The sequence below is a fragment of the Lynx canadensis genome, chromosome C2 (genome assembly GCF_007474595.2).
Source record: "Lynx canadensis isolate LIC74 chromosome C2, mLynCan4.pri.v2, whole genome shotgun sequence".
Lineage (NCBI taxonomy): Eukaryota > Metazoa > Chordata > Mammalia > Carnivora > Felidae > Lynx > Lynx canadensis.
This window is the reverse complement of record NC_044311.2, coordinates 65,817,380-65,844,302: the sequence shown is the minus strand read 5'-3', so window position 1 is coordinate 65,844,302 and position 26,923 is coordinate 65,817,380. Positions and strand designations below refer to the sequence as shown.

Below are 26,923 nucleotides of genomic sequence, written 5' to 3'. Positions count from 1 at the left end.
ATTTAATTAAAAACTCAAAACTATAAAAATTAATTTAAAAAATAAAATAAAAAAAAACATTTACCTTGTAAGGAAGGGAGAAATGGGTTCAAAGAGAATGTAGAGTTATGTAAAGTGATTTTCACTTTAAGAATAAGGACACTGGACCTGATTATATTGGGAAAGCCCATACATAGAGAGAAGGAGAGAATAATAGTAATAAAAGATGGTTGCAAATGTGAGATTCCCAAGGAAGTATGAAAGGACAGGGAAGTGGAGACAGATGGAAAGGTTAGATCTGAACACGAGGAAACCCATTTCACTAAGGTGAGAAGGAAAAGTTGTTACAGGTGGAGGTTTGAAATAATTCTTAGCTCAGATTTTTTTTAATTGAGTTGGAAGCAGTTGAGGGTTCTGAGACTTGAAACCAAAAATTGCATAGATAACAGAGACAAATTAGACAAGGGCTATATAGGATTAAGGCAGAGGATTCAGGGCCTCTTCAGGGAAGAGGGACCATGACTTTATAATGACAACAAACAGCAAAGTTGTATGATTTTTCTACAGTGTGTCTCTGAGAATCCAAAGTTTTGACGCAGACATGAGGTTTCAATGAGATGGCTTTGAGGGCAGAACCCTTGTGATAATGATGGGAGAATGGTTGTAGTGGTGGGCTGGGGGTCTGGGCTGAGTAGGAAAGGACAGAAGAGAGCTATCAGATTGAGAGAGTGCACAGTGGTGCAGGGACTGATGGTTCAGGGAAAGGCATGTGAGCACATGAGAGTAAAAGAGCTGAAAGCCTAGGAGGTTTGGTCGAGGAGTAGTACTGGAGTATAAGATTTGAGAAGTTAAGTTGCATGGGATTGTGCTGCTAAATTAGAAGAATTAAGGAGTTGAGGATGTAAAAATAAATAAATAAGTGAAAAGACCAGCATATTAGATGTCGTCTATAGCTGGATGTCACTCAGGCTGATGTAGGGATAGAGAACAAAGAGGAATCATATTCCAGGGGTCACCTCTTAGTAAATGTGGGGAAATAATCAGGAGTCTGTAGATGACAGAGTTGAAGAGGGTAGAATAGCTAAATGACAAGGTGTTCTGAGCTACTGAGCTAAGGGGATAGGACGGACAAAAAAACTTCTATATGACAGAGGCTGCGGGGGGCCTGAGCTCCTTGGAGGGCCTGGCCTTAAATAAAGAATGTGGAAGAATATTCAACCTCTTGATTAAGGGTATGGGATGATTTATTTCCAATGGGAGGGGCCAGGTATGTAAGAGTAGGCAGCAGTAGGAGGACAGATTTCAGAGGGGAAACCACAGAGCACAGAGTCTCATCAAAGAGGGTTGAAACATGCTTAAGGAAACACGTTATCCCCCCCTCAGTTCTACTGGTCAATAGTCTAGCCTAGGTGAAGGTCAGTACATAATCTACTTGTTCTCAGTCTTCTTGGAAAACTCAGCAAGGCTTAGTCTGAAAGAGAAGAAAAACAGTGTAAGAAAATTTTCTTCTTTTTGTTACTTGTACCTCTCCTGTGTCCTTTTTTTCCTATGTATGCACAGCACTAATCAAAAAGTAGTAAGGGTTACTAGAATATGTAAACTACAATGATAAATCGCTCTTATAATAAACCTCTAAAGTTAGTCAGCAGGGTTATTTGTATATTTTGGCATGCTCATTTATATTTATTGGATTTTTTGCTTGTTTTTGATATTTGATAATATTACTGAATAATTGTTTATGACTACTCAGAAGGCAACATATTAATACATGTAGTGGTAAGCACATCTGTTTAATGAAAGAGTCACCCTAATTTACCTTGAGTGTTTAAAAATAATTTAAATATTGACAAATAAGAATTCTCAGTGACTTTATTAACATGTCGTGTGTAGTGTGTGTGTGTGTGTGTGTGTGTGTGTGTGCGCTCTGTGCTTTTAGTATCCTCTATTTGGGATGTGTCCCAGAACACTGGCTTGGAGATAGGGTGATCGTTATTTGTTGGCATGTTAAGTTTTAGAACAAGAAGCAAATGTTTTTTAAATACCAAGCAGAATGATGAAAAATAAAAATTAATGCAACAATCAATATTTCACACTTGCCGATGCCTTCATGACGGTGTGAATGTTGAAAGCTGGTTACTTCAACACCAGTTGGTTCTTTTGTTTTTATTTTTAATCATTTTATAACTTTGAAACTCACTCAACAAGAGACTGAAAAAAGATATCCAACGTAGTTTAAAGTAGCTCAGCCCTGATACTAATCTCAAATTAGGAATGAACAGAACTCCCTATCATTTGTATGGGTTATGGGAGCAGCAATCAAGTATCCACTTAAGCAAAAGTAGTAAGTAAAATATTATGCTCTCTAACACCAGGGACACATGTCATCTTCGAGCATAGAAAGCCATCGCTGGCACTGAGGGCTCCGCTCAGCATTTCTGGCTCCAACAGAGAGTTGTCCTCACAGATACTTTAGAATTGAGTTATGGTATACTTCTCTGCACTTTAGTGGCAGGAACACTAAGGGTGCATTCTAAAGCAGGCCCCGACTGCTAAGTGATGGATTTAGGCAGAGTGCTCAGAGGGGGCATCCAGAGAACATGATCTTACATGTGGGAATGTCCATTTAAGGCATCACACAGTTGCTGCTACTGCCTCTTGTTAATTTAGGCTGTCAGAGGAAGAATATGAAAAAATGAAAATGAATGCCAAAAGGTTTAGCTGATGGTAGAGAGAGGTGTAGGTGGTTGTGACAGGTTCTTGACCTCCACTTAAGTACATCCTGATGACAGTAACATGCACAGTAGAATCCTCAGGTCAGTCATCAGCTCACCCACACAGAGCATGACTGTCACAAGTGGGAGGTGTGCTGGGCCACTGAGTGCATTTGTTTTATATATTTTATATTTCTCACTGGTTTTTTTTTGGACAGGTAATACATTTATGCAGATAAAAATTAAAGAGATAGAAAATAGTATGCAGCAAAATGTCTCCTCTCCACTCTTATCATCCAGCCGCCCAATTTCCATCTCTATGGGCAACAATTGTTTATCATTTAAGTTAATGAATATAAGAAATGTGGTAATACATAATATTCTTTCTGAATTTGATATCTTTACTTAAAAGTAAAAATAGAGAACTGTTCTATATCAGTGTATGCATATTTCCTCCTCTTTGTCATGGCATAATATTCCATTATATTGAAGACATGTATTCCCTATTGATGAACATATGGGTTGTTTCCAGTATGTTCTTCTTAGAAATAGTGCTACAATTAAGAGTGTTTTGCTCTTAGAAATAGTGCTGTAGTTAACAACTTTATATACATGTCATTTTGCATTAATGCAGGCATGTCTGTAGGATATATTCCTTGAATTAGAATCCAAGAGTTTGCACATTTGAAACTTTAATAAACGTTGCCAAATAAGACATCTATTGGCTGTGTATGAGACCTATTTTCCTTTATTCTAACTAAACTAGTGTGTTATCAAATTTTTAAATCTTTTCCAAAATAATAGATTTAAAAAATCAGTGTAAGGCAAATTTGCACTTCTTATGTGATGTATGAGTTGAGAATATTTTCCTGTTTAAGAGCGATTTGCATTTGCTTTTCTGTGTATTTCCACTTCTGGGTTTATATACCTGGGTTTTGGTGTTTTTTCTCAAGGGTGCAATGGTTTTGGGGTGCCTGAGTGGCTCAGTCAGCTGACTCTTGATTTCAGCTGAGGTCATGATCCCAGGGTCTCGGGATCAAGCTCTGCATGTGCTCTGTGCTGAGCATGGAGCCTGCTTGGGATTCTCTCTCTCTCTCTCTCTCTCTCTCTCTCTCTCTGTCTCCATACCCCTCTCCCCAGCTTGCACTCTCTCACTCACTCTCTCAAAAAAAGAAAAAAAAAGTGCAATGGTTTTAAATTCAAAACAAATTTGAAAAGTTCCTTTTGGGCAAATAAGTTTTCCCTTATATAATTCTGGTAATTCTTTGCAGAGTAGGAGAAAATGATTTTCTTTTAATTTGTGTTGGGTTATAAACTTGCATTAGGACCCAATTACCATCCTTTAGTAGTGCCAACACTGACCTGAGTGGCCATTTCTTACAGTATGAGGCAAATGTCTCTAAAACGAAGTGCATGCTCATATTTTCAAGAAATGGGATAGTAGTTAAGCAATAACATTTAGAAAAAAATATTCCTAGTCTATAAAAATCAGAAAGCTCTTTATTAGTAGTAAGGTTCTTGTATAAAAGCATTATTTCTCTTGTATTTGGAGATTATAAAATCTTTGGCAATTTAGGAATTGTTTATTATTTGAGATTGTAACATTTTAGATTTTGATATTGTTTCTAAAATTTTTTTTTTTCAACGTTTATTTATTTTTGGGACAGAGAGAGACAGAGCATGAACGGGGGAGGGGCAGAGAGAGAGGGAGACACAGAATCGGAAACAGGCTCCAGGCTCTGAGCCATCAGCCCAGAGCCTGACGCGAGGCTCGAACTCACAGACCGCGAGATCGTGACCTGGCTGAAGTCGGACGCTTAACCGACTGCGCCACCCAGGCGCCCCTTGATATTGTTTCTAATGAACCAAGTCTAGTGGTGTCATTTCTTGTAGAAAATCCTTAGAGGAAAAATAAATACAGAAGAAGTAATAGCTAGCTAAAGGTAGAACTCACCTGGAATATTTATCTAATAATGTGTTTTACAGGTAACATATGGTAGCATAGTTATATTAATTCTGGGTGACGTTTCTCTTGTTAAATTTTGTTGAAAGTGTTACATTTTAATTAGTGTCTGGTATAAACCATTTATTTCAAATAGGAAAATAATCTGATTCCTCCTATCACATATTTACTCTAGAATAAAAGATATAAAGACTGTCAATAATGGCTGAGCCAACCATGATACCCAACTTGGAATTCTCTCTGACTGGTGACAGTGACTTAATAGAATGACTATTTTCCTCCATTACATCAGAAGACTGATGCTGTACTTTGAGTACCAATTGCCTCCTGTAATAATGTTTTTTTAAATATAAAATTTATAGATTATAGATACATTTTTAAAATTCTTTTTTTCATTCTTCATCTCTAAGATGTAAAGAAGAGAAATATTTCTTCACTTCCATACCCAACAACAACAAAAAGGAATATTGTTTTTCTTTTATTGTGAAATTGCTTCCATTTAAATACTTAGAGGTATGGTCTTAACTCTGATTAGCTTTTTGTTTGCGTGTCAGCATTTCTTTTTTTTTTTTTTTTTTTTAACGTTTATTTATTTTTGAGAGAGAGAGAGACAGAGTGTGAGCAGTGGAGGGACAGAGAGAGAGGGAGACACAGAATCTGAAGCTGGCTCCAGGCTCCAAGCTGCACAGAGCCCAGGGACGCGGGGCTTGAACTCACAAACTGCAAGATCATGACCTGAGCTAATGTCAGACACCCAACCAACCGAGCCACCCAGGCACCCCTGTGTGTCAGCATTTCTTAAGCAGTTAGTGTGTGCCAGCAGTTTATTTACTACACCTCCTTCAGTTCTCACAACCACCCAAAGAAGTAGGACAATCATTAGCCCCATTTTTCAAGTAAAGAAACTAAGGCTGTGGGAAGTCAAGTAACTTCCTTAAGATTAACCTTCTAGTAAATAGCAGAGTTATAGCCTGAACTTCGGTCTCTCTGATTCCAAACATATAGTAAACTGTAACCACTATGCAATACCACCTGCTTCACAATGGAGTCCTTTTTCAAATTAAAATCTTATATAGAGGCATGATTGACATTGAAAATATTTTATAATCAACATAACCAAATCACTGAACAATCATAAAAAGGGCACATGCTAATTTGAACAGATACCTACAACCCGTGGCTTAACGTGAGCTCAGTTAATTTAGAAAGATAAAATGGGACTGTTCTGAGGCTACTGTGGGGGGACCTGTGACTCACCCCTGTAGCCCGTCCATCACACACTTTTGGAAGAAGCACATTCCATCCTTATTTCTCCTTCAAACCCCCATCTCACAGAGGAGAGAAAAAACTCATAAAGCCTCATACTGTTTGTATAAACCTGTGCTCTAATAGAAGGCTCACATTCCTCTTATTTGTACTCTGTGAATAACTGGAGATTAAGACACAGATTCATTCAAATTCCTTTAAAATGTCTTTTAATTAGACTCAATTCTAATATTTCTAGTATCATTTCATAGGGAAGTCTGTCCTTATACATTTTAGCATGCACTTGTTGGGAAATATATGTCTGTCCTTTATGGTCATTTACTGAATGTTCAAATCTGTATAATTACAGTTCCCCTTTATCGCAAAATTACTTCCTTTTTAAAACATTACATAGGGATTATATGTCCAAGAGGGAATTTGGCTTTAAACATTTATGATTCATTTATTTAAATAGTTGCCAGGTAAACTGCACAGTGGGAAGATGACCTTGGACGTTACTCTTACTGTGAGAAAATAAGACAAAGCCTAGAGGAAAGAATGTAGGAGAAGCCTTGCAATTGTGAAAACTCCTACATTGGGACTTGAATACCTCAGTGATTGAGCCAGTTAGTACTTTAATTTTCTTTTTTTCAGAAGTACTTGTGTTGGCTTACTATACAAAGAAACACAGTTAAAATAAGAGCAAAGGAACAGAAGTCAAAAAGAGAATCAGACAGGGACCTGGCCAAGGGAATTGGATAGGAAAGAAGAAATAGAGTAAATCACGAAAGCCTGTTCTGTGCCCCCTGGTCTCCAAACACACAAGTGGTAGTCTGTGCATTATAGAAGCCAAGGTGAAAGAGAAGTGGCATTCATTTGGCTACCTCACATTTACTGATTTCAAATAATGCTGATCATGAGAAGAGGTAGTCTTTTTAATACTGAGCTTTAAAAGAAATTTGTTATGTAAGAATCTATATGAAGAGTATCAATATCTTTGAGGTCATTGATTTGGAAATATAAATATAATTTTAGGAGCATGCCATATGCAAAAGCAATGGCTGTTTTTGTTTCAAATGTATAACTTTTTCATATTTTTATCTTGAGGTATTTGCATGGGGAATATGATTTTAATACTTATAATCTCATCATATACATGTTAATCTCTTAGAAATTTTTATTTCCTGATCCAATGTCATTCAACAAAATTTTATTGTGTGCCTGTTCTATGTCAGGCACTGTGTTAAGCTCTGGGGATATAACCCAAAACAGTCATGTCCTTTCCCTTCATAAGGATTCTAGTTCATAAATGAAAAAGCAATGAAACAAAATTCAGTGTGCATTCCATTGAAGGAAGAATGAAATACTAGGACAATACATGGCATCTGACAGTACCTGGAGTTGTGGTGCCCAGATTTTTTAATTTCATGTATCAGTACAGTTTTTTTTTAATAGGGATCAACATAGGTTGCCCACATTTTATTACCCAAGAAAACATATTTTAAAAAGAAAAGGAAAAAACAACTAGTGCTTTCTAACAACAGCATTTTATTTCAAGAACATTTTAAATTAAAAATATAGGAAGAATATGGTCTTACATTAAAGGACAAACTTTCACCAAAAAAGACAACAAAGACAATTGTCAATTTTAATTTAGGATACATATAATGTTTTAGCTGCAGAAAAATTATAACAAAACCTGATTTTAATTGTGTTTATAGAAAGTGCTCCAAAAACATAGTGCCATGATAGAATATAACAGGAAGGGGCTACTTCACAAAGAGACAACAGAGAACTCTTCTTAGAAAAGACAGAACATCTAAACTGAGGCCTAAAGGATGAGCATAAGCCAACAGGCAAGGAGGGAAAAAAACCCAAAACTTTCCATGTCAGAATGTTAAACATTTGCTCCTCTGTATTAGCATTTCTGTGGTTGCTGTAAAAAATTACTGCAATTTTGGAAGCTTAAACAACATTGTTTTTTATCTTAGGCTCACTGTACTGAAATCAAGGTGTCCACTGGCCTGCATTCCTTTTGGAGGCTCTAGGGGAGAATCTATTTCCTTGTACTTTTCAGTTTTTAGAGGCTGTCTTCATTCCTAAGTTCATGGTCCCTTCATCCGTCTTCTTTTTTTTTTTTTTAATTTTTTTTTTGTAACGTTTATTTATTTTCGAGACAGAGAGAGACAGAGCACGAATGGGGGAGGGTGAGAGCGAGAGGGAGACAGAATCTGAAGCAGGCTCCAGGCTTTGAGCTGTCAGCACAGAGCCAGATGCAGGGCTCGAACTCACGGATCGCGAGATCACAGCCTGAGCCAAAGTGGACACTCAACCGACTGAGCCACCCGGGTGCCCCATCTTCATCCGTCTTCGAATCCACCATGTACCATTTTCACATCTCTCCTGCTCTGACATTGACTCGTCTGCCTCCCTCTTGTACATTCAAAAAACTCTTGTGATTACTTTGAGCCCACCCAAATAATCCAGGATAATCTCCTTAATTTTAAAAGCAGTTTAATTATTGAGGACCTGAATTCCATCTGCAACCTTGGTTTCTCCTTGCTGTGTTACAGAACATGTTTGAAGTTTCCAGGGTGTAGATGTAAATATCTTGGGAAGCCTTTACTCTGCCTACCATACTCTCTGAATAAAGGAGAATGTCTTAATCACTTCCTTCTTAACTATAATTTATCAAGAACTGTGAAAGGTATTAGATATTATTTAACTTGCAAGGTAACTGGACAATCTGCCAGAGTTCATGGGTGGTAGGAAAAGACATGAGACTCCTAGGTCACAAATGAAGGACTTCTTTCCATGGCACCATGAGCATGCTCATATTTGCATCAGCTCCCCTTATCTCCAGGTCCCATGGGGGTGATACAAATGAGGCCCAGTGGATGCTATACACACCATGGATTGCAGTACAGTAGAGGAACTTCAAGCTTTGGGAGACTGAATAATTTATAATGAACAATAAGAATGCCATCCCTTTTTTCCCAGAAGGAAACATGACCTCTCTCTCCCAAGGCTATTTGATATGCAAACATCCTTAAAAATATAATCTAGAGCAAAGACTGATTACTACTTTGTTTGCAAGATGTATAAACGACAACAACAACAACAACTAGAGACCCTTGGGAAATTGTTCTCCAGTGTCTTTATGCTGCATCTACATTTAGTAACCTGGTCTACAGTTTCTCAAACATAGGGACTAGTTCTTTGAAAATCATTTTAAAATCAGTTAGTTTTAAATTAAAAGATTTGGTATTTTTCTTTTCACATACTATTTTTTCAACTTCTTCATTTGTTCAGCTCAATTTCCATTTACTTATACATTGTACTTAAACATCTTTGTAACACCTACTCTGTTCCTTCTTACAGACTTACCATCAAATAATTCTTTATGAAAACATGTTGACTTTTTGGCTAATTTAATAAACAAATGACTAATGGATAATACAAAAAGTTTGACCTCAATTCATAATGAAGTAACAAAAATTAGCAAATTTACTAATTAGGGTCCTGATACAAATAGGTAATTATTAAGAAAACCAGGTGCCGGGAGCCCCTGGTTGGCTCAGTGGCTTAAGTGTCAGACTCTTGATTTTGGATCAGGTCATGATCTCAAGGTTTCCTGAGTTCAAGCCCCATGTCAGGCTCTGTGTATTGACCAGACAGAGCCTGCTTGGGATTCTCTCTCTCTCCCTGTCTTCCTAGCTCATGCTTTCTCTATATCTCTCAAAATAAATAAGCAAAAAAGAACAAGAAAGAAAGAAAACCAGGTACTAATATGACTATAATGTGAAATATCATTCTAGGAAAATAGTGACAGAGAGCTTCACTAAGAAATAGAGAAGATGAACAAATTCATTTCTACATATTTAATCCACACCTATTCTGAGGGCAAGAATTCTCAAACCTGATAATTACTATGTTTCTAGTTTTAAGGGCAAAGAAGGCTACAAGTATATAAAACTATATTAAACTACCTGATGATAAAAATGAAGTAGGTCGAAAGAAAAAAGAAATAGATCTTATTCTCTATTTGCAGAAGCGTTGGTAGTAGATATATGTCAATAAGACATATTCTTTGAGCAACTTTGAGCTTACATAAAGTGAGCTATCAGTGTCTTCCCACCCATCTAATAATCCTGAGACCAACATTATGATGTCAGACCAAGGAAAAGGTGGCAGTTTATTCATAAAAGAGAGTCGCTCAGAAGCCAACTAGATTGTATTTGTACTCTACATATGTAGTAATTACAGCTTTGCCACTCAGAAATTTTTACCTCATTAACTTTCCTGAAAAACTGAGGCAAAGCACCCTCCCTACTTCTACCATATCCTTGTGCCATAATAGATCACTGCTCCTCTGTTAAATTTGTCAATTTGAATATGCTGACAAAAGAAGCACTTACAAATTGCCAAGGAGCACGATGAATGGCAGCAGCTTTCCTTGACAGGTAAAATGCTGCAGCCATTGGTGGAAGGCATTTAGAAATTGCAGTATAAAAACCTGCACTTTATTTATTTATTTGTATTCCGTTTTAAATTTTTTTTAATTTAATTTATTTTTGAAATTTACATCCAAGTTAGTTAGCATATAGTGCAACAATGATTTCAGGAGTAGATTCCTTAATGCCCCTTACCCATTTAGCCCATCCCCCTTCCCACAATCCCTCCAGTAGCTCTCTGTTCTCCATATTTAAGAGTCTCCTATGTTTTGTCCCCCTCCCTGTTTTTGTATTATTTTTGCTTCCCTTCCCTTATGTTCCTCTGTTTTGTATCTTAAAGTCCTCATATGAGTGAAGTCATATGTCTTTCTCTAATTTCGCTTAGCATAATACCCTCCAGTTCCATCCACGTAGTTGCAAATGGCAAGATTTCATTCTTTTTGATTGCTGGGTAATACTCCATTGTATATATATATACCACATCTTCTTTATCCATTCACCCATCGATGGACATTTGGGCTCTTTCCATACTTAGGCTATTGTTGATAGTGCTGCTGTAAACATTGGGGTGCATGTGTCCCTTCAAAACAGCATACCTTGTGTAAATACCCAGTAGTGCAATTGCAGGGTCGTAGGGTAATTCTATTTTTAATAAAAAACCTGCACTTTAAATCTGGCTTCTCTCCACCTAATCTCTGGGAACCCTAGGCCTCAGTTTCCTCATGTGCAAAAAAAAAAAGATGAAAATGTGTAGTCCTGTCTCAAGATGACATGATGAAGTGTTTGTTGGAGACTCTTAACTCATAAGTAGCTTTTTTAAAATCTGAATTTCATTCTCTTTGTCTTATTTTTGTTTTGGAATGTGTTTGAGGGAATTCTTCAGTACCTGTTAACAGCAGGTGTTTTAGGAAATAATATAGTTGAAAAAAAAGGATTGTGATTATGATCTGCAATTTATCTCCGGTCAGAAATCTCCAAGCAGACCTCACAAAGCCAGCCACACCTTAGGTCCTGCTGTGCTTCAAGAAGGGCTGCACTGCTGCATCCAGGAGCCACACTTTGACATTTTATTGGCACCTTCCCATTCCTCCTGCCTGGTGTCCCAATCCCTTCCCTCTTGCTCATCATTTTCACACTTGTACCTTTCTCACTCCCCATTTCAGCAACACTCACCATAATATACCCGACTATGACAGCTTCTCACCTTTGCCTTTCACATCCTGACACAAACTGCCACCACCATTTCTTCGGGTCCCCTCAAATCACAGACACTCCCCTCTTCAGAGCCTCTGCTGGCTCACTTCCTGCAGAAACCAATGGCCCCTGACTCTTCACTGATGGCTCTCACTGATATAGGCAATCATGCCCTCCGTCTCAGTGGTCAACTCCATGGCCTCTTCTGCTTTCCCAGTTCTTTCCTGAAGCTTCCTATTAGGTACTAGTCTTCTCAACCATCCATAGATAAGAATATTTCAATAACTAAGCTGAGAAAAACTTGCAGTGGCCATCTGATATGACCTCCTGCCTCTAAAGGAGAGAATGCACCATACAAGATGTGTATTTTCACACCCTCTTTCAGTGTTTCCTCTAACTTCTCATCACAACCTGAAGTAAACCATTTCTCTGAAGGTAAGTTCTTCCCTATGTCCAAACCTATTCTCCACTGAGATAGTTTCAGTCTTATTTTGTCTCTTCAATCTCCTCAGGAGAACTTGTCTCTCATTTGGGCGTGAGATAAAGGGAACCGCAAAGTTGAAAAGTCATCTAGTCCAATTACACATCTACTTTTTAAAAATATCATTGCCAGTGGGACATACAACCTGAAAAGGAATTTGCTTCATCGTGGGTGGTCTGTCCATCTTTGAGCAGCTCTGATTAGGAAAAATGTTTAACCTGAATTCACTCTAATCTGCCTTCCTGAATGTTCCATTCTCTGATGATACTCTCTCCCAACAGGACATCACAATATCTTTTGTGGTCACTCCCCTGTCTAGTACCATTTGTCGCTCACTGCTTCTCCAGCACCTAGCACTGGATCCTAAAACATAATAGGTCCTAAGAAGCTTTTGTTGAATGGATGAGTGAATGAATGATGAATGTTTGTGGTCTACAGGACCTGTATCTACTATTCTGTATCTTTTCTACAGGATAGTACTTTGCATCTAATGCATTTATGAAGTACAGTTTGGGTCTTCTCCAGGCTAGAAGTCCTTATAAGGAAAAGTTTCAAGTTCAATACAGTTTCCTTCCTCTGATCTTTCTCCAGTGTGTCTAAATTCATCTGGGTAAATATGAAAAAATATATTAAATATTCATTTTATGTATACAATTGTATATAATCACATATGTATGTAGAAAATTCAGTTAATCTACTTTTCTAAATAAAGCTACATCAAAGTATAGAGCATGGGTAAACAGAAACTAATTAAAAGCAGGCCAATTAACTTATAAAATATATACTATGGCCCTCAAACTCTACTCACAGCTAAGTGGTTTAATTTCATATTATTAAATTTTTTTTTTATTTTTGGACAGAGGCGTTGTTATAACTTTATTAAACTATTTTTAAAAGAAAAATTTGAGCCACAATTCTACCACTCTGCTGTAACTGTTACCATGTTTCTGTTTTTTCCCCATCTTGCTTACTTTAAGTTATTGTAAATATATGATATACATTTTGCATTGCACTTTTTTCACTTAAATTATATTGTACTTTTTTCACACTATCATTAATCTTTATTATTATAATTTCATTTGCTTAATAGTACTCCATCGATTTGATATACCCATAACCATTTTCCAATTAGTAGTGATTTAAAGTGTTTCCAGTTTTCTTTCTTATAGAAAATGCTATTAGGAATATTATATACATATAGATTTTCATTCTAAATATCTTGCCATATTTAAAAATATTCCCTTCTCTCCATTATCATTTGAAAGGATTTTTCAGTTTCTATGTGTATGTTTTATTTATACGTATGCTATTTATTTCCAGTTTTATATCAATATAGTAAAAGATTCAAGCCTACAAAATTTTGACTTCTAATTAAAAATAAGCCCTAAAACATTACAATTTTTATGTGTTTTAAGTATACTTTAAAAAACATAGTCCCATTAGAAAATTACTACCATTTTTTTTTATTCCAAAAGTATTTATAAACACTGCATTGATGCCATGCCCTATGCTAGGAATTGGTGATCCAAGAACCAATATGGGATTTAAAGTCTAACAAGGAGTAAAGAACTGAAAATAAACTGTGATAGGTGTTATGATTGCATGGTCCAAGGCATTACTATCCTTAGACCCAAGCAAAAAGGACCTGTCCTTAGCCCCAGGTTTCAGAGAAGCCCATTCTGACCCTCCGGTAAAGAGACCATGAGCATCTGTGGAGCTTCCTGGACATTCCCATTTGGAACCCACAACCCTCACTAGACACACCTCTGGTTAGCCTGAACACCAGAATTCCCTGTTCCAACAGTTCAAACTGACTCTAAGACCAGAGCAGACTTCTCTCATCCCATTCTGCTGAAGATAGTATTTGTGCTTATATGTCCACCAATGCTTAGGGGATGTTGTGAACAAAGTTTGAAATGTGTGGTCGTGCAGAAGCCACTTGCACCTCTGGATGGAGGCAAGAGTGGGAAGGCAAGGAGAAGTAGCCACAACCACTGAGAAGGGGCTGGGGCCACTTCTCCCAAAGGCATGTTCTAGCAGCACAGAACTCTGAAGATTATGAAAATTCTAATTTGAACCTAGTTTTCCAGGTGGTTTAGAGGATGGATATATTTGTCAAGGTAGGAGGATGGAATGTATTTTATTTAATGGTTTGTTTAGCTTGATTTGTAGCTTTAGAATATTTAGCCATATGGGATGTGTGGGCCTTCATTGTATTCTTGCCTCAGGCCTTACTGATGTTGGGGTAGGCCTGGTACAAGGTGCAATGGGGACACCTAACAGGGAGATCTAAACTTACATAAGGATGTTGTTGAAGGCTTGTCAGGGCAAATCATGGTTCAGCGGAGTAGGCTGAGCCATAGAATATTCTACTTATGCAATCCGGTACATTTATAGGCTAAAGGTGAAAGTCATATGTTTATCTTCATAAATGACAAAAATGCATTTGATGAAATTCAAGAAACAGTTGTGTTCAACACTTAATATTCTATGATTACAACATACCTAGCTAGCATAAATGCTATCTATATGAACTAAATACTGACATCATACTTAAATGGTAAATACTAGCAGTGTTCCCTTTAAATTTAACCGCAGACAAGAATACAGCTATCACTCAATTATTTAACGTAGATCTTAAATTTATAGCCAGCTCATTTTGGCAGATGTTCATTTCTTTTGCTTTTTCTGGTGTTTTAATGAACAGTTTTAAGTAAGAAAAACCATTACCATTTATTCCACCACTTTTAAAAATTCCTTTACCTTGTTCTAGTTTGTTGTCATTGTTGTTGCTGATCTGTACCGAATCATGAAGGCATGAGTTCCATAAAATTACTACCTGCTTGTTAAAATACACTTTTATTTATCTCCTGTATTCTTCTTTCAAGATTCAGAGGGAGCCCCCATTTTCCTCTTTACGATTTTGTATTTGTTTGGTCAACCATCGCCTGGAGCTAATGTTTAGACCAGGAAGTGACTCATTATTCTCCCAAATGGTTCCTGTGTCTCAGTTATTAATCTGCACCAGCTGGAGGCAAGTAGCATTCCCTACACCCTCCAGTCTTAACACATAATCAGGAACTTGGCATAGGAAGAGAGTAGTGGTGGAAGTTCTGGCCTGGCTGGCTATGAGGAGCAAACAGCTAATCGAATACAAACAAGTCACATGGCATTTTTAATTCGAGTAAGAATACAAGTCTATTTTAAAGTTGTTTGCCTGGACACTGCCAGGCATCTGTTAGCTACTGTGTTTTCAGATTCATTCTCTTGCTCCCTGTTGCTCTGTGTTTTCCTCTCTCTCATATTTCTAAACTAGAAATTCGCAGATCAGGTTTTAATATTTTGATATTCACTATTTGATAAAGGATTGTTATTAAACAATGAGTAATGGAAAGACAAGATGACATCTTATCACAGAAGTTTTGGTGTTGCTTTCTGGCTTCTTCTCAACTCAAGTTTTACAATAGAGCACTTGAGTATCTGGATGCCGTCTCACAGTACATGTTCAGAGAGTATCTCATTCCAAGCTTGTATGAGATATAATTCATTTCTCCCCAACCATGTAAGGCCCTGATAATTTTTTGGACACCAGGCATATTTATGCAGAACTCTCCTACATTAACTAGAAGGCAGGGCTTTCAGACATGTGCTTTTGATCCTCCCTACGGTACCATTTTGTAAGTTCATAAATCAGGGAATTCATTCAGAATTTGCCTAGTGGTGTCCTCGTCACGTAAATTCAAAGCTTTGACAAGATCAGAAATTGCCTAAAATTGATTGTTCCTTTATTCATCAAGTATAATTTTGACAACAGAAGCCATTTGTAAGATACTGTTTTCATAAAATAACAAAATTCTCCACAGTGGCTTCCTAGTATGTCTCTACTGGGCCTCATTTCACATCACCCTTGCTTTATCTTCCTTTCTCTCCATCTCCATTACATCCACAACTGTAGGTTTCAAAAAGAACAATCAGATGAGTGAAGGGCACTGAGATGGCATCACCTAGCATCTTAGAGTTTCAACATGAAAAGCTCATTCTTGGTTTCTCCTCCTTGAAGGAAAGCACTCCATTCATTTCTGCAATTTGTTTGCCTGCCTCTTTACTCTCTCCAGTTTTTGCCTAATGTCTAACTACTTGTCCTCTGAGGAATTTCTCCACCTTTTTTGACTCTTCTTTTCTGAAGGGTACTCGTAGGTTCTGGTAAAAAGAATCCTGGCCTGGCCCCAGGGAATCTCTTACCTTAGGGTAGCGCCAAAAGGCGAGGCTTGTGTTCGTCCTCTCCCAAACTTCTGTTCTAGAAAATGAAATTGAATATAGTGCCACACTTTGAGTGGGTAATCAAAAGGAAGAAAATTAAAGCCTCAGATAATCTCTTGACTCAAAAGTGACAAAGATTCTTGACACTTTAAGGTATGCTATGGCGTGGTATATTATGGTGTGGTATAGTATAAGTAATAAATGGGAAATAATTATACTAAGCAATTATTCATTATATAAAATTCAGTTTTAACTAGGTGTCATGTATTTTTTTTGCTAAACCTGACAACCCTATAATAGTTCTAATCCCAAACAGGCTTGTTTCCCTTTACATACACCCTCACTACTAATCTCACATTTTCAGAAATTAAGAACCAGAAAAATAACATTTCAGTAATAATTTTGCTTAGGAAATTGACCACAGTTTGCTACTTATCCACTGGGTAGAAAAAATGTCTCCTTTATTGAGTAGTAGTATGTTAATGAAGAAAACAAGAGTGATTTTAGTTTACATTTTTGTGTTATTGATTGGAAGTTACAACTTCAGTATGTACTAACTAGTTTATTGGTGTATACCAATTATTTGAGTTGACCCTGCGTGCTAAGTGATGAAAGAAGATTTCTATTTAAAAGTAAATAGGGGCACCTGGGTGGCTCAGTTGGTTAAATGCCAGACTTCAACTCAGGTCATGATCTCACGGTTGTGGGTTTGAGCCCCACACCGGGCTCTCTGCTGACAGCCCAGAGCCTGGAGTCTCCTTCAGATTCTGTGTGTCTCTCCCTCTCTCTCTCTCTACCCCTCCCCCACTTGCACTCTGTCTCTCTCAAAAATAAATAAACATTTAAAAAATTTTAAGTAAATAAAAAATAAACTTGTCAGACTAAAATCTTACAAAGAGGAGATAGAGTGAATTCATACGGAAAAGATATAATAATATCATTACTTTCTCCTCCCTAATGCTCAAAAAAATGAGAAATGCAACTTTTGTAACCCTCTATAAAGGAAAATATGTTATTTTATCAATGATCACAGGGTTTCATTTTTGAGAAGGGGACTGGAGATTGTTATATTTTTAATTTTTTGACTTATTTTAAATGACGAGCTCATCATGGACATGGTTTTCCTTATTTATGTTCACCATAATATCATCAATAATGCACTCCTGGAACCTAGAAGTCATTCCAAGTGATAATGAGGACTGCGTATAAGATATTTGTGACTTGTCAAGCTCACAAGAAATACAGAGAATCGCACTTGAACTTCTGCCTTGTCTAAATCAACTCACTGTCACTCGTTGACAGTATCATATTTCAGACAGTAACTTTATAAATTTGGGCACCTAGAGAAATTCCTTAACAAACTAAAACATTTTCAGAGTGACATTAATAATAGACATTTTTAGGCATCACATGCAGGCAAGAGTTGCAAAACGGGTTTGTGCCACAAACTTCTCCAAGTTCTTGTAACTAGTATAATCATAATAGATGGGAAATCATGCCATGAAGATTTCCTCCTCATCTGCAGACCTGTTTCCATCTATTCATCATCAGCAAAGACTAGTGCGGAAGACAGTCTAAAAGGTTGGGCATTGGAGAGAGTATACAGCTGTTCATTGGGTGTTTTTGGACAGTGACATGGCATCAGAGCTCACAAGGAGCCTGAAGGAAGATCTGCAATACTAATTAAGGGAAAAGCAATTCTCATTCATCTGGCTTGTTCTGATATCACTTCTTGGCAGTAAAAAGTGACTAAGATAATGTGCAAATCTGACAACTGGGAAGTCTCTGAGTTAAAATGGATACTTGATATCATCGTTCCTTTCTGGTCATTGGGCATTGGTGCTATTTTCAATATTATTTTTAGTGTTGAAATGATTTTACATGATCAGAACCACTCAGGTATAGTCTACAATTAATATGATGTGGCAGCAGCGAAAATCAGAATCAGTACATGTTTCTAGTTGGTGGAGTCTTTAACTGTGTTTAACCAACTGGTATGTTTTTATTCAAGGAATTCCCCATCCTAAAAAATGCTTTTAACTCTTTCTTCTCAACACATCTATCCTTTTAACTTCGTCGTCTTGAAGGAGCCCATCAAAAGGATGTGACCTCCAGCTGACCCAGAAGCTGGACCCAAGCAATCAGAGGCTCCTCACACCCACCCCTGTCCTTGGAATGTACATTCTGCTCACTGTTCTCATAACTGGAGCTGTTTCAAGGATGCAACCTTGAGGGTGTAATGTGTTGTTGAAACCATCTGGAATAAATATGTGACTGAACCCCATTAAGGTCTCTATATAAACTTTTAAGATTCTGGCAGGCAGGTACACAGATCCTGAGGCTGCCAAAGACAAGCTTTGTATGTAAGTTCCCTTACTTGTTAAACCTGCCACCTCCCAATCTGGAGTGGCTTGCCTCTTTCTTCAGTCTTCCCTTGCCTTCCATGTAGGGGGGGGGGGGGCAATTTGTAAACCAATGACTGTAACTGAAAAGGAGCAAATTCCTATAGAAAGATGTATACAATCCTGTCTCAGAACCAGTACTATAGTACAGCAGTAGTAGTTGTCGTCAGTACTTAAATATCAAAGTATTTCAGAATGCAGTGGTTAAGTGAACTGCCTCTGGGCTCTGAGTTATGTGAGTTTGAATCTAAGTTTAGTTGTTGACCACAGCTTTGTGACAATGAGGGAGTTATTTAAACTTAGGTACTGCCTGAGTTCTGTATCTATAAAGTGAAAGTAATATTAGTACCTATTTCATACGGTAATATAAGTAAAGCACAATTCATAGCATATGTAAATATTCAAGAAATACTTGCTATTGTGAAAGAAATGTTAACAAATTTAAGTCACATTATAACATAACTCATTTTGGAAATGTTAACAATGATCACATTTCTTCCTGAGTGTTTCCCCTCCCATGTGACTAACCAAAATATTGAGGTAGAAACAATTTTTTCATGGGGCACCTGGATGGCTCAGTCAGTTGAGTGGCCGACTTCGACTCAGGTCATGATCTCAGCATTTGTGAATTCGAGCCCCACTTCAGCTCACTGCTGTCATTGCAGACCCCACTTCAGACCTTCTGTCCCCCTTTCTCTACCCCTCCCCTGCTTGTGCTTTCTCAAAAATAACCATTAAAAAAAAAGAAATGACTTTTTCGTCCTTCATACATGTTCTCCTAGGGGCTGCCACTGTTAGCGTAGGCATAGAGGCAAACAAGAGATGGGAATGGATGTCTTCTTGTTAAACCTGTTTTTTCTAAGTGAAGTCAGTACAGAAACTCACTTCCTATTTGGGTGAATCTTTCCCTTTCAGAAATGGAAAACATTTTCACAGAGCCTTTAGGAGACTCTGATATAAAGGTATTAGTTGATGAGAAAGAAAGTAATCTTTCCCTTCTTGTGCACTTGGACTGAGAGCCATCAAAATAAATTATCACCTGTTCTCACATCCCTTGAAATCCTGATTAGTTCTGTAGGAAAAGTATTGCTTTCTGTTATGTTTCACCACCAACTCTGGGAAACAGCATGGCTGCTTTTACATTGAAACTTCAATGGTTGCACTTTAAATAAAGTTTTATCCTTGTATGGAGGAATGACTTCCATGTACTATAAAAACTTAGTTTTCTCTGCATAGATCCATAAATATTATTTCAAAGTCTCTTTCAGGAATTCAGATTTCCTTATTTCTTTTATGCCTCTTTTCTCCTAAAATATTTAAATTTGAAAACAATACTTTTTTTTTCTAAATTCCCACCCCCTTCTACCACTTCCAATGACTAAAGTCATAAGAGAGAGACAGATGAAGTCTAATTTATAATATGAACCATATATACTTGGAATCAGAAAAAAATGGTGTGAATAAAACATCTCGGAAAAAGTGTACAAAGATGGGGGAAAGCACTGAATTTGAAACAGAAGAATTATTTTTAGTTTCTTGTTCAACTATTTATGAACTGAGTGACCCTGGACAGGTCACTAGATCCCTCTGAATCTCAGTTTTATTACCCACAAAATGGGAGTCAGTACCTGCCTGATCTGCCTTTTAGAGCTTCAATGAAGAAAACTAAGATAATGTATAGAAGTATTGTAGAAATTCCAGATTCCCGTTCAAATATTTTTAGCAGTACAGGATTAACCGTTGAGCTGCTCTTCAAAAAATCTTTTTAAATATTGTGAAGTTTGTGGCCTTTTATAATCAGGGACCATGTATTGCCCTGCTATGTGGGCAGGCTTGAGATTATACTACTCCCAGAAGATCTTATACCACGTTTGTTTTTTTTTTTTTGTTTTGTTTTTTGAACATTAGGATATATTGATAAGAGAGAGATTATGCAAAAACATACTGACATTTTACCTAAAAGATTAGTGAATAATTTTCTTTATTTTAAGAGAAAAATCTTAAAAAGTCACAATATTGACTAATATATTCCCCTCATCTACATAATATAATATATTCTTCAAACTTTTTATTATCCCTGAGTGGCTATAAAATCTCAGCTGTTTAAAATCACTTTTTTCAGATTTATAACATTCCATAAAAACTTACAGTGTAAAAAATATTTTCTACTGAGTTAAAACTGTCCCAGCCTCATGGGTGTTTTTTTTTTAAGTGTTATTCTTCATAGCATAATATCCAGGTGTTAATTTAAACATGCATTCTGAGATGAAAATATCCACTGGTATTGCTGACTTTTAAAAAATTTTATACTAATCAGAATTTAACACCTACCATAACAGTATGGATTAAATGACCTCAGAACTCCATTCTTCCTCGGCCTAGAAATAGAAATTTCTTGGCATCCACAAACACTAATTGCTAGCATACTTTAAATGTGTACATAAATATTTCTGAAATGTTTAAAAAGGAAATTCTAAAGGACAGTAAGACATACCTGGATTTGACTAACTTAAAAGTAACATAGGTAACCTGGGTAAATTGAAATAGAGTATACCAGACTTTATCAATAATACAATTATATTGCCTTGCGCTCACATGTGCTAAACCTGCTCCCTGTCCTCAAATTCTTTTTTTCTTAATTTTATCGTTTTTTTTTAAATTTTAATTCCAATATAGTTAACATACACTGTTATGTTAATTTCAGGTGTACAATATTGTGATTCAACGATTGTATACATTACTCAGTGCTCTTTATAAGTGTACTCCTCAAATTCTTTTTAAAACATTTTATATTGGAGTTCCTGGGTGCTTCAGTCAGTTAAGCATCTAACTCTTGGTTTTGGCTCAGGTCATGATCTCACAATTTGTAGGATTGAGCCCCACACTGGGCCCCACAATGACAGCATGGACCCTGCTTAGGATTCTCTCTCTCCTCTCTCTCTGCTCCTCCCCTGCTCTCTCTCTCTCTCTCTCAAAATAAGTAAATAAGCATTAAAAATAGAAAAATTTATCTTAAAAGTGGGGTATTAACCAGATGCCAGCCCCATCTGAAATAAGAAGTAAGAAACATGGAAGTTGCCTTAGGACAAACAGCATTTCCCAAAATGAATTCCACAAAAGTAGAGCCTTAAGATGTTCTTTCTAAATAAAATAAGTTTGTTGCAGGAAGGGGATTCTGTGGTTAAATAAATGTGTAAAATATTGTATGCCACATCTTCCTTAGATATTTGCAATATGCATTAGTATGTTGGATAGTTTTAGTAGTCTGGTAGTCAAGCATATCACAAGCTTATTTGATCTGAGAATTATTTTAACTCTTTAGCATTCTGTAGAACATAAAATTTAGAGTTGTCAATTTCTGCCTTGAAGGAACTTGTGGTATTAAAAGAAAAGGAAGAGGGGCGCCTGGGTGGCTCAGTCGGTTGAGCATCTGACTTCGGCTCAGGTCATGATCTCATGGCTTGTGAATTCGAGCCCCGCTTTGGGCTCTGGGCTGACAGCTCAGACTCTGGAGCCTGGATCCTGTCAGACTCTGTGTCTCCCTCTCTCTGCCCCTCCCCTGTTCACACTCCGCCTCTGTGTCTCTCAAAAATAAATAAACATTAAAAAATTTTTTTAAATAAATAAATAAAAATAAAAGAAAAGGAAGAACAATAGTAGTAGAGCCCTAGATTTTTATCATGTGTCATAACCCATATTGCACACTTTCACAAGCGAATGTATGGTTGAGGAATTTGAAAAAGAAATTTTTAGAGACATCTATTTCTCTGCTTATAGTAAATTAAGTTATTGGTCCCAGTTGTTCACTCCCAAACCCATCCACTTCATAGCATTATACATCCTCACCCTAGCCATGGTATCAGCACTTCATGTTGGACTTGGCCATGTGACCTGCTTTGGCCAATAGAATGTTAATGGACCTAAAATGAGCGAGGCTTTAAATGTGTTTGCCTAGTTCTCTTACCCCCTTCTATTGCTGTCTTTTCTATTATAGAACATGTTTCCAATGGTTGCTGTTACAACTCCTAGTTAGCCTGGAATTAACTATCATCTTAGAGCCGAGACTACCTGAATACATCCTGGTTTGGCCAACCTTAGTCAACCTGCAGATGTGTTGACAAGAAATAATTGCATACTGTTGCATACCAGGGAATTTTGGGGTGGTTTGTTTTGCAGTGTTTTCATGGCAATTGCTGACTCATATACAGCTCCATCAGAGTTTGCTCCAAAATAATTAATACTGCTATAAATGTCCATGATAACTGAAAGAGAACAAGAGAATGAAATCAAGTGATGTGTCTTAGGGCGTTGAATTTGTGGATTATTGGGTTTTTTATTCCCTTAATTCTTAAATTCTTGAAAACTATGTCCTCAAAAGCATACAACTTTTTGATATATCACTTGTCTTATATAGTTATCCCAACATTTCCAAGGAAAACATACCCTCTCAGACTGCCCAGCTTTCCCCACTTAAACAAAATGAGGCTATGAAAAACATTTAATTAACATGAATATAAATTGGAAAATAAATAAATCTGCAGTGTATATATTAAGATCAAGGGTTCCCACAAAATCACAGTTATTATCAAATGTTCTCAAAATATTAATTTTTATTTTACTATTATTCAGCAAAGGATATGAAAGAGTAGACCAGAAACTCCCATGCCTAGGAAATTGGTAGTTCTGGCTTAACAATTGGTCCATCCCTCTCCCTGCTACCTGCCTAGGTCTTCATCACTGGACCCCAGACAAGGACCCCTGTGATCTTAACAAGAACTGTGTTCCTTTTCTCCCTATAGCACCTTCACCATCTGTTCCTTTTCTTATTTGCATGCACTATCTAGTCCTTCTTCTCTACATTTTTGCCTGTTCTAGCCTCCTTGAATTAGTCAACCTGCTTCTTGAATTAGTCAACTCTGTCTATAAAATGGGTGATGGTAGGTATTAAGTGATTCACGTATATAAAAGTGTCTTACCAGGTTGCTCAATAAATGTTGACCTGTCTCTCTTTTTTCCTGCCTGTTTTCCCTATCCTACTCTTTACTTAATGGTAGTCCAGTGAGATATAGACATAAATATAGATATGTATCACTGAATATATGAATATGAATGAAGTAGTCATAAATAAAACAGCAGTGTTAATTAAGTTAAGCCGTTGGGATTTACACTGGTCCTTCTAGGATTTGATTGTGACTAACATTAATGGCCAGTTGAGGAGCATACTATCTAAAGAATACAGGGTTTAGGTGAGACAGCAGATCCGAATTTGAATCATAGCTCCAGAACTTACCGTCTGATAAGTTAGCATGCTCTCTTAAACCTAATTTTCTTATCAGAAAATTGGAAATCATAAGATACCATATATAAAGGATAATATTTAATGGGACACTCTGTATAAAGAGCTTAAGACAATACTAAACACATAGCCAGCACTAATAAATGCTAGCTGTAATTATTGTGCAAGAGATGAGTTTGTGTATAATACCATATTCACTTTATAATATAAATAACTTAAAACAAGCGTGTTACTAACATTATCTTTATTTTAAAATCACTGCATTTATGAGCTAAAATGCAGGGGCAAGAGTGAAGGAAGATTTATTGTATTAATCCATTTCACTCCTACCATGCTTCTGCTCTGCTTTACACATCGGATAGCTGGAGTTTAGGGGTATTCCTGGAAGAAAATCTGAAGGTTAATGTGTATCATCTACATGCTCCAGAGCATAAGCATATTGCTGACTGGTCAGATCAAGGTGAAACACAGTGGAATAAGCCTACTCTGGCCACACCTCTATTTGAAAGACTACCTGGGGGTGGGGGGTACTGAAGCATAGCTATTTTAACAAATAGGAGTAGGAGTGATTAATTACTTTTTACTGTCATTCAACAGCTTGTCACCTAGGGAGTAGCCTCATTTCTCCAATTCCCATAAATTTAATAGAGGTCACATAGTGGCCTACTTGGCTGAAAAGCATTGCTCCTGAAACCCTGATGGTACTTTTAAGTCTGCTGATGTGTGAACATAATTCTCTGCATCTCTTAGCCCCACACACTCTGTCTCTCCCAGGGAGACACTTTAGTAGATCTATGTGGCACCATGTGGAAAGTTACAAGTGATGAGCTCTCTGATTCATTCCTCTTTCATGTAATAAGATGATAGAAAATTTAAAACCAATGGGTGTTATTCTATAGTGTAGAGCTTCTTTCCACTCTGTTAAAGGAGTGTAAAAAGATATTTATTGATATGTAAAACTATTAGTAATGAGACCCTTGTAGTGAACATCTAGTTTGGTATCTAAAAGGAATTTTAAAGATCTCATTTAAAGATTTGCAGGCTAAGATGGTGGTTAGCTGTTGTGCCTAAATTTTTGCCTTCCAGATGCATTAAGCCAGATGAAGAGATTTCTAAAACACAAAATAATTGCAAAAATGTGCTAGACACCAGGTGGAATTTCAAAAAAACAAAAGGAAGAACAGATGATAAAAAGTGGATTGTTGTCTGTATCTATTGCATTCCCAACTCAGAGACACGGGCTTTTGTAACTAGAATGCTAGCAGTCCCCAGCTTTGGTCAAGGGCTCATTTGGGGGATTCTCAGTGCTATTTCATCCCGTAATTCCACTATTAATACCTCTCTTTTAATGTATATGCATAAGTGTTAATCACTTTAGCATTTGAGAAATGGAAATTGACAAGCAGTAATTTATTTCACCTTGAGATATGAAGTTGATGAGAAGAGGTGAAAAAGCAGTGAACTCTGGAGGTTAAATTTGGTTTTATTTCATTTTCCCTTCCAATTCTCCTGGGAAGGACAATTCTACGTGAAGTCCTAACAGCACCACAGTGAACTACAAAGGCAGCCAAGAAGAAGCCACCAACCAATCTCAAGCAAACATTTTACTTGGACCAGTCTCTTATACAAAGACAGGCCTTTGGAAATATTGTACATGGTATGAAAGAAAGGGAAGCATTAAACTCAAGTGGAATCCAGAAAACATATTTTCCAAAAAAAAAAAAAATTTCATTGGAAGTTGCAATGAGAAAGTCTACACGATGTCTAACAGAGGTGCTAGGTACTAAAATTTAAAAAAAAATGTAGTGGACAGAATAAATTAGGACAATGAGCCAGATGTAGAGAAAAGAAAACATCCCATTAAAAAAAATCAGTACTGATGAATGGATAAAGAAGATGTGGTATATATGTACAATGGAATATTACTCATCAATCAAAAAGAATAAAATGTAGCCATTTGCACATCGTGAATGGAACTGGAGTGTATTATGCTAAGTGAAATAAGTCAGTTAGAAAAGACAAATACCATATGATTTCACTCATTTAAGGAATATGAGAAACAAAACAGAGGAACATAGGGGAAGGGAAGGAAAATAAAATAAGGTAAAAACAGAGGGGCCATAAGAGACTCTTAAACATAGAGAACAAACTGAGGGTTGATGGAGGGAGGTGGATGGGGAGATGGGCTACATTAGTGATGAACATCGAAGAGGGCACTTGTCATGATGAGCACTGGTTGTTATATATAAGTGATGAATCACTAAATTCTATTCTTGAAACTAATACTTCACTATATGTAACTGATTTGAATCTAAAAATAAATACATAAATTAATTAATTAAAAGAATTTAAAAAAAACAGTTCTAGCCTCTGCTACTAACTGGGCAAATCATTAGAGCTCTTTCAGCATAGGCTTTAACACCTGTCAAATGAGGCAAATTATTTTATCTACTTCATGGAGATACTAAGAAGTTAAATGTAACTGTATACTTAACAAATGTTTTAGAAATTATCAAAATTCATTAGTAATGGAGTCTTTAATATCTTTCATATTTTTATAAATTGTCCACATTTCTGACTTGATTTTGTAACTTGTTCTTTACTTATTGCTTCTAGTTTAAAATTCATTTTGCAATTTAATTTTTTATTTTTTATAATTTTATTTCTTCCAGTCCCCTAGTCTCACTTTTTCAAAATTAATCAAAGAATACCACGTCTTAAAATTATCTTTCATATTTTGATTCAAGAGAATACCTTCAGGATTCACTGTTGGGCTTTTCACTTTCTCTATTTTTGGCTCCGCTCTTTCTAGATTGACTTTATTCTCAGACACACAGTTGGTCATTGTAGCAAAAAAAGATCTCTCAACACTGCACTTATGCAGTTGTAACATCTGTATCTTGAAAGGGCTACCACATGGGATAGAAGCAGTTCTCTG

General features: G+C 36.7%; 1 protein-coding gene and 1 long non-coding RNA gene across 2 annotated transcripts in view; one reads left to right on the top strand and one right to left on the bottom strand.

Moving 5' to 3' along the window:
- Nucleotides 1-26,923, top strand: part of SPATA16 (spermatogenesis associated 16) — a 219,796-nt gene that overhangs the window by 17,100 nt on the left and 175,773 nt on the right. The window lies entirely within an intron of this gene.
- On the bottom strand, nucleotides 52-26,923 carry LOC116738309. The gene is made up of 4 exons (XR_004344088.1): nucleotides 26,740-26,923; nucleotides 22,836-22,951; nucleotides 16,270-16,324; nucleotides 52-1,450 (listed from the first exon to the last, which is right to left on the bottom strand). It is a non-coding gene; the product is annotated as an uncharacterized LOC116738309 (long non-coding RNA).